The 11,630-nt window shown below is 40.0% G+C and overlaps 1 long non-coding RNA gene across 1 annotated transcript; it reads left to right on the forward strand.

Annotated features, from left to right (window-relative positions):
* The first annotated feature begins 461 nt into the window (after positions 1-461).
* Positions 462-9,695, forward strand: LOC105494241 (uncharacterized). Its single transcript, XR_011621687.1, has 3 exons — positions 462-595; positions 5,709-5,893; positions 9,556-9,695. It is a non-coding gene; the product is annotated as an uncharacterized lncRNA (long non-coding RNA).
* Positions 9,696-11,630: the final 1,935 nt, after the last annotated feature.

Genomic DNA, 11,630 nt, shown 5'->3' on the forward strand with positions numbered 1-11,630 from the left:
TATTTGACAATACCATCTGGAGGTAGAAAATACCACATATACAGAACATGCACACATAGGCATACATAAAAATACAGATAGATGCAAAGAGATATCATATCTTACATTCTAAAAATTTAGTCGTGAGTCAGGCAAACATAGTAATACAAAATTTACTATTTAATAATTATTTTAAATAATGGGATCTGAATTATGTTTCGGGAAGATGGAACAAGTTAAGGTTACCTTCTTAGTGAGGGCTAAAACCTTTCACTACTCTTTGTAGAGAAGGTTTTTAAGATTTTCATTTGCCCTGTTATATAATCTCTTGGAGGCTGTGGTCAAAGGAGAGAAAAAAAGCATGTAAGCTTTCTCTACAAAGGAATTTTGGGGCATATTTGCCTGTTATCAGAGGTGTAGCGTAATTACTACTTAGTTTTTTTTTTTTTTTTCTTTCTTATGTATAGGGCAGTCCAGTGAATTCTTGGTAATGAGCTTTTAGCACAAAGGACTTTGCATGGGAAGACCCTGAGCTGCTGGAGTTTGATTAGAGAGTTTTGCTGCCATTCTTCGGGCCTTTGGCAAAGCTGTTTTCTGGTTATCAGTATTTACATAGGTAAGTTGTATGCTCTGCACTGACCCGAGTGCCTTTTCAATTCTTAATTTTGTTCCAAGTCTGACTTCAATCTCCCAATCTTGTCAAAAGATTTTTCGAGCCAGTCATAACATTATCCTGTCCTTTTTTTTACTTTTAATTTGATCCTGTCACAAGTACAATGCCTAGAGCGGTGCATTTGCTCTAGGTGAGAGCTCTTCAAAAACCCCTTTAGATATACAAGTCTAAATCTTCAAAGGTATACATATTCTAGTGCAACTCTAAACCAATGAGTTTTTTTATCAAAAAAAATTTTTTTTTAGTAGTGGTACTATATTGTATTCAGATTGTCTTCTTTTAAAAATAATTTTAACTTTTATTTTAAATTTGGGGGGTGTATGTGCAGGTTTGTTATGTGATGCTGTAGTTTGAGGTAAGATTGAGCCCATTACCCAGGTAGTGATTTACAACCCTTTACCCAGGTAATATTTACAACCCTTGTCTCCCTCTGTCTCCTTCTAGTAGTCCCCACTGTCTGTTGTTGTCATCTTTATGTCCATGAGTACATAATGTTTAGCTCTCACCTATAAGTGAGAACAAAAACGAGACTTTCTGTTCCTGTATTAGTTCACTTAGGATCATGGCCTTCAGATGCATTCATGTTGCTGCAAAGGACATAATTCATTTTATGGCTGTGTAGTATTCTGTGGTTTATATGTACCACATTTTCTTTATCCAATCCACCGTGGATGTGCATCTACATTGATTGCATGTATTTACTATTGTGAATAGTACTGCAATGAACATACACACACATGTATCCTCTTGGTAGAACAATTTATTTTCTTTTGGATATGTACCCAGTCATGGGATTGCTGGATCGAATGGTAGCTCTGTTTTAAGTACTTGAGAAATCCCAATAAACCTTTTTATGACTTAAATCCAATATGCCTTTTATGACTTAACCATGGACATAAGAGGCATCTCCAAACAGGGTGCAAAAGACATAGCCCATATGACCCAAAATTACTCCCAAAGGTAGTCAAAGAAAGCAAAGATTCTCATTGCGACAGGCAGTAAGAATGCTATTTTTGAAAACTTGCGTCTCTGGTCTCCCACAAAAGTCAGATGCCTCCAATTACAAATCTAATAATCTGTGATACTAGGTAGGCAATACTGAAAACTTTCTAAGTACTACAAGGCAATGAAGGGAGAGATAATAAGGGATCCTATGGGCTGAAACATTTTATTTAGACAAATTCCCTCAAGAGTCTACATGATTGGCAAATGAGTGTCTTAGTTCCCCAATCTGGTGCCTGGCTACCTGCAGACACAGGCCTGACCCCCGTAACCCCTTCCAGGCCGAAAAACCAGAGAGAAAGCACTGTTCCTGGATGTAGGCCAAACACTGAAAGTATGAAATAAGACAAGAGGAGGATTTTGTCCTATGATTCTCCTCCTTATGATAAATGACATGAAAGACAGAGACAGAGGAAAACAATGGATACTCCTAAAAGGGAAAAGAATCAATAGCCAATGCACACTTAAAACCAAATTTATGAGAGTCACAATCAAAGAAACAAATTCACTAATCCAAAAACAGATTATCAAGATAAAAAGATTTGTTTCTTATGCATATGGGGCGGGGGTGCTCACAGAAACAAAATATAAGCCATGCAGAGGCGGGCAGATCTGGAATCTTATATACCATTTTAACAAAAGGGGAGGAACTACAAGACAAAAGGTGGAGGAACTACAAGATAATAGGTGGAGGAACTACAAGACAAAGGAGAGCGTTTTGAGCCTCTAGGAGTGGTAGATTGTGGGAAGGTAAATATATGGGGGAACTAATGGGCAGTACGTGTTACTTTAGGGAAGTTTGTTATGTACATTCTGCTCTGAGCCATCTCTGGGCTGCTAAAAGTCTAAAGTCATCTCTGGTGATTAAGAGTCATTCTATCCCTCTTGGTATGAGACAGAGGAGAGGATACCTTTGCAGAAGGACATCTATACTCTGCTTTTGGGCAAATGGGGGAGAATAGAGAACTTTATCTGCAGGCTGCTGTTTCTCAATTGCCTTCAGCTCAAAACCATCCTTATGCTAAATTGGCGTGTTTTGGGGTATGGTTCTTTGAAAACCAGTCACTGTAGCTGGAAATCAGACTTTAAAAACACCGGGTATCTCCTAAAACCAAGCAGTCTTTGTTCTCATAAAAATGCATGCCTCCCACACCCCATGACTCAAGCCAAAACCGGGATGAAAGTTTTAAAGTAGTAAACACATGATGACGGTTCTAAGTCCTTTCTGATTTTCCGGAATCCGGCATCAGTTTCTATGGTGACATTTAAGAATGTTACTTATGTGAGTGTCAAGCCCTTGTTTTGTAAATTGTATTATGGCCTTTCTCACCCATACATTTCACTTTTTAAAATAAAAGTAAACAAGTTTACTCTTATAAAATACAAAATTAATTATTATTTTTAAACATCCTTATATCTTCAAGGTACAGTGTAACTACTCTATGCATATACATTTATTATATTTGATCATTTGTGTACATTTTTATAACAGATATTCTCAAAAAGGAAACACAATGGTACATTACAACAATACTTAATCTATTTATAAAGTATTGAGAAATATAATACCCTATACTCTTACAAGGTTTTATAAAGCAATTTAATTCTAAATTAGAAGGGGAAAGCTTTTTATTAGAAAGCACCCATTTTTGTGATAGGCAAAATTCTAAAGCATATTATGCCTTTAATTTCTAGAAGAACTTAATGAAGTCAGTTCCATTCAATCTATGTACTCTATTTAATTTTAGTTAAGAAAATAAGAGGTCCCATGCCCAGTCATTGCCCAGGCCACACAGGGAAACATGGCTAGGAACTAGAATTCAGTGTATCCCATATCTCTTGACTTCACGTTCTTTCTACCACATTTGTCTGCCTCTATATTGCCCTAGAGTTATGCCCAGCTAAATCAAGAGATAATTTACAACTAGATTATTAGATGCATAATCTACTTGGTCAGTTAAATGGATTTTATATGTGCTATTTACTTAGGTAATGTTTCCTCATTTTGATAACACAGAAAGATATTCTGGATTTTATAGATAAAATATCTATATTCAGTATAGCCTTGCAATTTTAAAGACCACATTTTTGCTTCTGTTTAAGATTACTTTGTTGCCAGGTAGTATTCACTTAATTAGAATCAACCACTTAAGAAGAGAAGGGGTAGAATCATAGATGCTCTTCCAAGTGCATTTTAAATAAGGGTGGGATTATATTCAGATTAAAAAAAACCTCAATTTTTAAATAGCAAGATCAAAATTACATTTGTTTGGCTGGTTTTTTATTTTGTAAATTGATGAAGTTGGGTAGGAGGATATGAGCTATAAGCATGCATTGTTTTTAGGGGTTTGTTTGTTCTACTTTTTTAAAATAAACGATTGCAGATTTACTATATATGTCCATTCTCATGCTTCTAATAAAGACTTACCCGAGACTGGGTAATTTATAAAGAAAAGAGGTTTAATTGATTCACAGTTCCACATGGCTGGGGAGGCCTCAGATCACGGTGGAGATGAAGGAGGAGCAAAGTCACGTTTAACATGGCAGCAGGCAAGAAAGCATGTGCAGGGGAACTCCCCTTTATAAATCCATCAGATCTCATGAGATGTATTCACTATAACGAGAACAGCACATGAAAGACCAGCCTCCATAATTCAATTACCACCCACATGTGGGAATTGTGGGAGCTACAATTCAAGATGAGATTTGAGTGGGGACACAGCCAAACCATATCACTAACTTCATGGAAAGTGGCCAAGATAGTACAAAGGGATCACAGGTACCCTTCACCCAGTTCCCCCCATTGATGACATCTTACATAACTAGATTACAGTATCAAAACCAGTAGATGACATTGGAGCAATCCATAGAGTTTTTCAGATTTCACCAGTTTTGTGTGCACTCATGTCTGTGTGCACTGATAGTTCTATAAAGTTTCATCACACATGTAGATTTATGTAACCACCGCTACCATCAAGGTACAGAATTGTCGAAGATCTCCTGCATGCCATCTTGGTGGATGTTCCATGGGTGCTTAAAAAGGATGCATATTCTACCATTTGTTGGGTGTAGTGTTCTATAAATATCAATTAGATTCTGTGGGTTGACATTGCTGTTAAGTTAAAATTATCCAATCTAAAATTCCAATAATGCAGAAACTGAAACATTTTGGTCTAATATATCAGTTGGCTTTCTCTGGTTAATAAAGCAGGAAGAATCTGTGGCTTTTAACAAGAACAATTTGTTTCTTGTGCATCTGGGGGCTTCAGTTCTTCTAAATTTGTCTTGGCTGGGCTCACCAATAGCTCTGGCAGTCAACTGAGGGTTGGCTGAGCTAGGCTGAATTCAGCTTGGACTGGCTCTGCTGCACGTGTCTCTCATCCTATTCCTGAAACCAGTGGGCCACCATGGGTATATGCTGCTCCTGGTGATTGCCGAACAGAATCAGGAACTCTCTGCTGGGGAAAGTGTTTTCAGCAGGTTGCTTTTCCGTAGATTCAAAAGAGTGTCATTCTTCTTTCAACTGCAGTATCTTTTTGTCATAATTTTTCATCATTACAGGAAAGGCTCTGGGTTTATTTAGTACTGGGTTATAGCCCCATGGGAGCTGAGAGGTGGGCCAGCCCTATTTTTGGACTGGTGAAGGTGTCCACTCAGAGCCTATCTGTGCCTTCCCTCTGCCTGATGGGGCAGGAAAAATTGAGCCAGGATGCTAAAATTTCCCAGTGCCTCAGTAGGATCCAATTCTTCCTAGGTCATAGATATAAGAGGGTATGCTTGTTGGCCCCCTCTCCTGCCTCATCCTCCAATACCTTCATGAATAGCCTAATTTATTAATAGTCTAAAGCTTCATTCTCACCCTCTTTGAAATTCTTCAAATTGGGTCCACATGCACTTTATCTGGCAGAGATTCTTTACTGTTCCTGGCGTGTGAGAGGCTTGTTCCAAGCATTGTTTTAAGATTTTCTATATTGTGTATTCTGTTGTTCATCTCAATGTCAGTCTCAGAAGAGGGTAAGTAGAGAAACACATGTTACTACTTCTATCTTGCCAGGAATTCTTGACCCTTTCAGTAGAAAGCATCGTGGGAAAACATACAGAGTGGAACACAGGTAACATGCTCAAAGAGTGATGAATAACTCCCAGAATTCTGTCAAAGTTCTCCTGTGATTTGCACAGGTCTGTTCTACAACCTGGAGAAGACTCTCCCTCTCAGGTCCCCCTTGTCTTCTACAGCAGGTGAGTTGTTGCAGCATCCATGTACATCTAGCTCACCACACTCTGGCTGTAGTGTTTATTAGCCTCGTTATGTTTGTACCAACCCTACACTCCCTGAAGATTCAATTCCAGGGGAAGGTTCTGTATGAAGTTGTCTACCTCCCCTCCCACTGACAAGAAAAAAATCCAGGGAGATGGCTTGGAAAAGTCTGTTCCCTGCTACCAATAATATCTGGGTATTCCTTCATTCTTCCCTTTTAAGATCGGGATGTGAAAAGCTCTCACTTTTTTCCCCACAAGATAGAACCAGATGACAGATACTTGAGGGCCCAGTTGACCATTTTGGAACAGCTTTTGGCATTCCTGTCATGCAGAAATTGGACTTCTAACCCAAAGACAAAACAATACTCTGCCTAAGAGATATAAATAAGTAATGTTTCGTGTGTTTATTGCCAACATTTCAAGTACTTAGGCAGAATTAGGCATTTTCCTTTGATTTTTACTTTTTATTTTGTTTGTTTGTTTTTTTGAGACAGAGTCTTGCTCTGTCGCCAAGGCTGGAGTGCAGTGGTGCAATCTCGGCTCACTGCAAGCTCCGCCTCCCAGGTTCATGTCATTCTCCTGCCTCAGCCTCCTGAGTAGCTGGGACTACAGGTGCCCATCACTACGCCCAGCTAATTTTTTGTATTTTTTTTAGTAGAGACGGGATTTCACCATGTTGGCCAGGATGGTCTCCATCTCCTGACCTCATGATCCACCTGCCTCGGCCTCCCAAAGTGCTGGGATTACAGGCGTAAGCCACCGTGCCCAGCCTCTTTTGTTCTTTTTGTACCTGTCAGGTTTTTTTCTATTCATTGCAGATAATATTGTTGGCTTGTTAATTCGATCATTATTTTCAGAGTTGTTTAAATGAAGAGGAAACCTTGTATTATAAGGCAAATCCCGATGTATATAATATCAGCATAAAAGTACGTTTGTAATCTGTCAAATTCAGTGCTTTTTAACGTGTTTTCTTCATTATATACATCTTATATACATACATAAATACATACATATATATACATAAATACATAAATATATGCGTATTTCCCTGAATAGACATAAAAGCATATCTTCAGTATATATTCTAGAATGAGAGAAAAATTAAGGGTAGAAGATACCTTAGCACTCATGTGAGGGAAAAACAGAGGTCCCCAGAAATGAATTGTTTTTTCCAGGGTCATGATGACTCATGGCAGACCCAAAATTAGCAGCCTGGCCTCCTTGTGTCTATTCCATGTAGGATGCAGCACAGCTCTCCTGGGAGATGTGCAAATTGGTACCACCACTTTGAAAAATGCTTTGGCAGTCTCTGATAAAGAGGAATGCGTGCACACCCTCTGAGTCAGTTATTTTAATTCACATGTGTAATCAGCAGGTTTGCAAATCTGTATTCACCAAAAGACATTACAAGACCAGCTATGGTACACTAGCTCTCAGCTGCAAAGGAAGCAATATCTGTCAACATTTAATGGATGAATATATTTTGTTATATTCATTCAATGGAAAATAATAAACCTCTGCTTCACATGATAACTTGTATGATTATCACAAATGTAATGTTCAGTGACAGAACCAAGCTGTATGATTCTATTTATTCAAGGCTCAAAAAGTCAGAAATGACTGTGTCAAAAAGTCAGTGACTCTGAAAAGTGTTGGCTTCTGAGGAGTCTATAAGGGGTGGAGGTAATGCTAACGTTCTGTGTCCTAATCTGTCTGTGGAGAGCTGCTCACTTACAAGCTGTGCACTTTTTGAGTGGATATTATACTGCACATACATGTTTACAAATATAAATCAACACAAAGTATTCACTCTGAGGCTTTTGTCAACACTACCTCCCTTTCCATCTACAATGTTCCCATCTGTAAAATGGAACATATCAATGAGATGCACTCCCAAGACCTGTCCTGCTGGAACTTCCCCTGGTTCTCTGCTCACAGTCTTGTTGCAGCACTTGGTGAGCTGGGTGAGTGCCCAGGAGTTGAGGGTTAGAAGAGGTGAAGGGACACACCTGGCAGCAGGTGAGCTGCCCTCAGTTTAGTGCTTGAATCTCTTCCCAGAGGTGGCCATTGGCTGGTGTTGGGAATTGCTGTGGAGTGGGCAGGCACTTCTTTATTTTGGAGAGAAGTCCGTTTCGTTTCATTCCAGAACTGTTCTAGTTGTTGAAAATTCATCATTTATCAACTTGGAATCTTTCATCCCCCTCACTTGCTCTCTGAATTTATTACATCTGATTTCTGCCCTGCAGCGAAACAAAACCTGCTGTCTGCAGCCTGGCCAGGGCTGGACACAGGCAGCAGGTTTCCTGCCATGTCCTCTGAAGGGAAGGTGCTAGGATGGGTCAGTGGGACACTGATCTGCACATTTTCTCCCAGGCTGCATCCCTCGTCCTCAGGCACTAGGTGCTGTCCCACCGTCGGGGGGGTGCCCATGTTTCCAGAACATTTGGACTGTCTTCCTCCACCTGGACGGCACTGTCAGACATCTGCCTACAGACACCCTCGCATTTCTCATGGTGCAGCGGAAGCTTCCCTCTGCCCCTTCCTGAAGTCACTTCACTCTCCCATGTCTGGCCACCCATCTCATCTTCATCAAATCCACATGTGGAATGTAAACACAGGCCTGGGGTATGAGGATGGTGAGGAAAGCTTGTTATCTTGTGCCATGGATGGTATGGCTGTGCATACACGTTTGTATGTGCATATGTATGTGTGTATATATGTGCATATGTGTGCATGTGAGTGTGCATGTGTGCATGAGAGTGTGTACTTTTGTGTGTGCACATGTGTATGTGTGCACGTTTGTGTATGTGTGCACGTTTGTGTATGTGTGCATGTTTGTGTATGTGCATGTGCTTAAATGAAGCCAATGAGGCACCATTCATTTGTGTATCATCTTCCCTGGCATGTACCCAGCACACTACCTGACCCAGAGTTAAGCAGTAGTAAAGATCTGTGTGATTAAATCTAATACTGCACAGTGTGATTCATGTGGCCTGTGTCTCCCTATATTGGATTACAGAATCCATTAATTTTCATAGAAAACTTTACTGAGGGAGAAGAGCTGGTGTGTCTTGGCCCAGACTTCCCTCCCACTGTGAACTGTGGATTTCTCTCTTCTCTCCCAGCCTTGGTTACTACTCCCGCTGTCCTCAATGAGACGGTTTCCATGCTTCCCTTTAATTCCATGCACTCAGGGGCTAAATACAAACTCTGGTACTATGATTGGAATCTTATCAAGATGTTGGTTACTGTGGTTATAAAAAGTAAGTAATATCTTAACAAAAATAAAAACAGAGAAGACAGAGCATGTAGTGCCTAGCTTTCTCTGGTTATATTTTTAGTCCAAAAGTTAGATGTCCTGGCTCTTGAGTTGGTTTCATGTGGCTGTAAGGAGAGGGTCAGTTAGGTTGTGATGGCTTCAGCCACAGAGACAGGTGCACATTTTGGGAATTATGTGGTCAGCCAGAACCACCTTCATAGAGCCTGGGAGGTTTTGTGTCTGAGCACCTTTTCCTGTTTACATCTCAGATGGGAATCTGAGTGAAGGGTTTGTTTTCTTCCTTTAATAACACATTATCAACTAGAAGGTTGTGCTATTAAAAATACTGCTTTAAAAAAATAACACCTTTTAATTCTCCAAGGGTCCCTTCTGTGATGATTCTGTGTTCCTATGCAGTGGCCTGTTTAGGCTAGGAAAGCATGACCTGGCATTCAGGGGTCTGAGGAGTATTGACCACCTCTGGACTTGGAGCTTCCCTAAGGATCTGGTGCTACCGCTCCTCGAAAGATCACTGTGAGTAGATTTAGTGTTTTGATAACACAATTTCTTTTAATTTAAAGAAGGCTTGCACCAAACCAGATTTTGGATCAGGAAATCTGATAGTTTAATTTATCCTGTGGAACATAGTTGTATTAGGCTGTTCTTGCTTTGCTCTGGAGAAATATCTGAGACTAAATCATTGATAAGAAGAGAGGTTTAATTGGCTTATGGTTCTTCAGGCTGTATAGGAAGCATAATGCCAGCATCTGCTGCTGGGGAGGCCTCAGAGAGCTTACAATTACCATGGAAGGTAAAGCAAAGGCAAAGCAGGAGAAAGCATATCACATGGTGAAAGCAGGAGCACAAGAGAGATAGGCAAGGTGCCACACACTTTCAAACCACCAGATCTCACTCACTATCATGAGGACCATACGAAAGGTGATGGTAATAATACATTCTTGAGAAATCTGCCCCTAGGATCCAATCTCCTGTCACCAGGCCCCACCTCCAACATTTGGGGATTTCAATTCAACATGAAATTTGGGTGGGGACACAGATCCAAACTATAACAATAGGCAAAGCAAAAACAAAAACAAACAAAAACAGAAAAACAAACGACAACAACAACAAAACAACTCTACTATAATTTGGGTCAATTGTAGAGTCTGTTCCCGAAATAGCAGGAGTGTAGGGTCGGGGGAAATATGATTTTGTTAATTGCATTGACCATAGGACTGTCAAAACTTCAGTTAATGTCAACATGAATGCAGAATGGCTCTTTGGATGCAAGTAAAATGGCCTAGAAGAGTCACTCGGGAAGGTAATGCCTGGCACATCGTGACTTTCCTTTGGACTACCACTCCCACTCTGCTTTTCTTGACTACCTCAGCATGGCCTCTCCCCTGCCAGAATGTGCCAGGCCCTGCCTGGAAAGCCTTCAGTGGCTCCCCATTGTTTCAGAATAAAATCCAGACTATTTCCTCAGCTCTACTCAGCCTGATCTCCTTCCTCTGTCTACTCTTCACTCCACTGAACCTGCTGCATATTTTAGGTCCAATACCAAGGTTTGCCATTTCTTGAATCACACCTTTAACTTTCCCATTTCTGAGTGCTTTTATGTTTCTCAGTTCCAGAAAGTGCTTGTCCATCATCTACTACCACTGTTCCCATCCTATCCCTCCAGATGCTATTCCCACACCTTCTTAAACTTTGTGGTGGAACTCTGATTGGAATCATTCGTGTTCACATCTGTTTGCCCAGCAGACCGAGTCCCAGATGCTACTTACTTAAAACAGTGGTTTTTATATCATCCACACCAATAAATGTGAAGGACTTCAGGAAACACCCACAGTGACATTTATGTTTCACATCACAGTTTACAAAACTGTTCTCAGAGGAGTTGTGTGAATATAGTTTTATCCTCACTTCACTTGGTATGGTGACATGATGTTGCTCAAAATGCACATCTAAGTCTCTTGATTTCCAGGCTGCCTGTACACCTAGCTATTTTGTGTATCGTCAGACCTGGGTACAAGGGTGGTGCTGGCTTTTTATTACCTTAATCTAAGGAGGTGTGAGGACACAGTGGTTCACACTGAGGAAGCTGGCTTGTTTCTACTTCCTTGGCTCTGCTAATCTCTGCAAACTGCAAACTGAGAGAACTGGCTGAAAGCCTCTAAGGAAATCACAGATTAGAGAGTGATCTGGAAATAGCCTCTAGTTATGTTTTAACTCTGGATGAAAAGACACCAAAATTAACTCAGGTAAGAAGAAGTCATTTTGAAAAGTCTCTAAAGAAGCATTCTGTAGTCTCTTTGAGTAAGATGAGTGACTTTTTTATAGTGAGAAAAGTATCAAATTCCATCTTAATTTCCTTACATCTAGCTTTATATATTTCAATTTGTATTTTTGTGCTTTTGATATTTTTGTTAGTCATTATTAATATTAAAGTTAAAC

This window comes from Macaca nemestrina, chromosome 4, assembly GCF_043159975.1.
Source record: "Macaca nemestrina isolate mMacNem1 chromosome 4, mMacNem.hap1, whole genome shotgun sequence".
Lineage (NCBI taxonomy): Eukaryota > Metazoa > Chordata > Mammalia > Primates > Cercopithecidae > Macaca > Macaca nemestrina.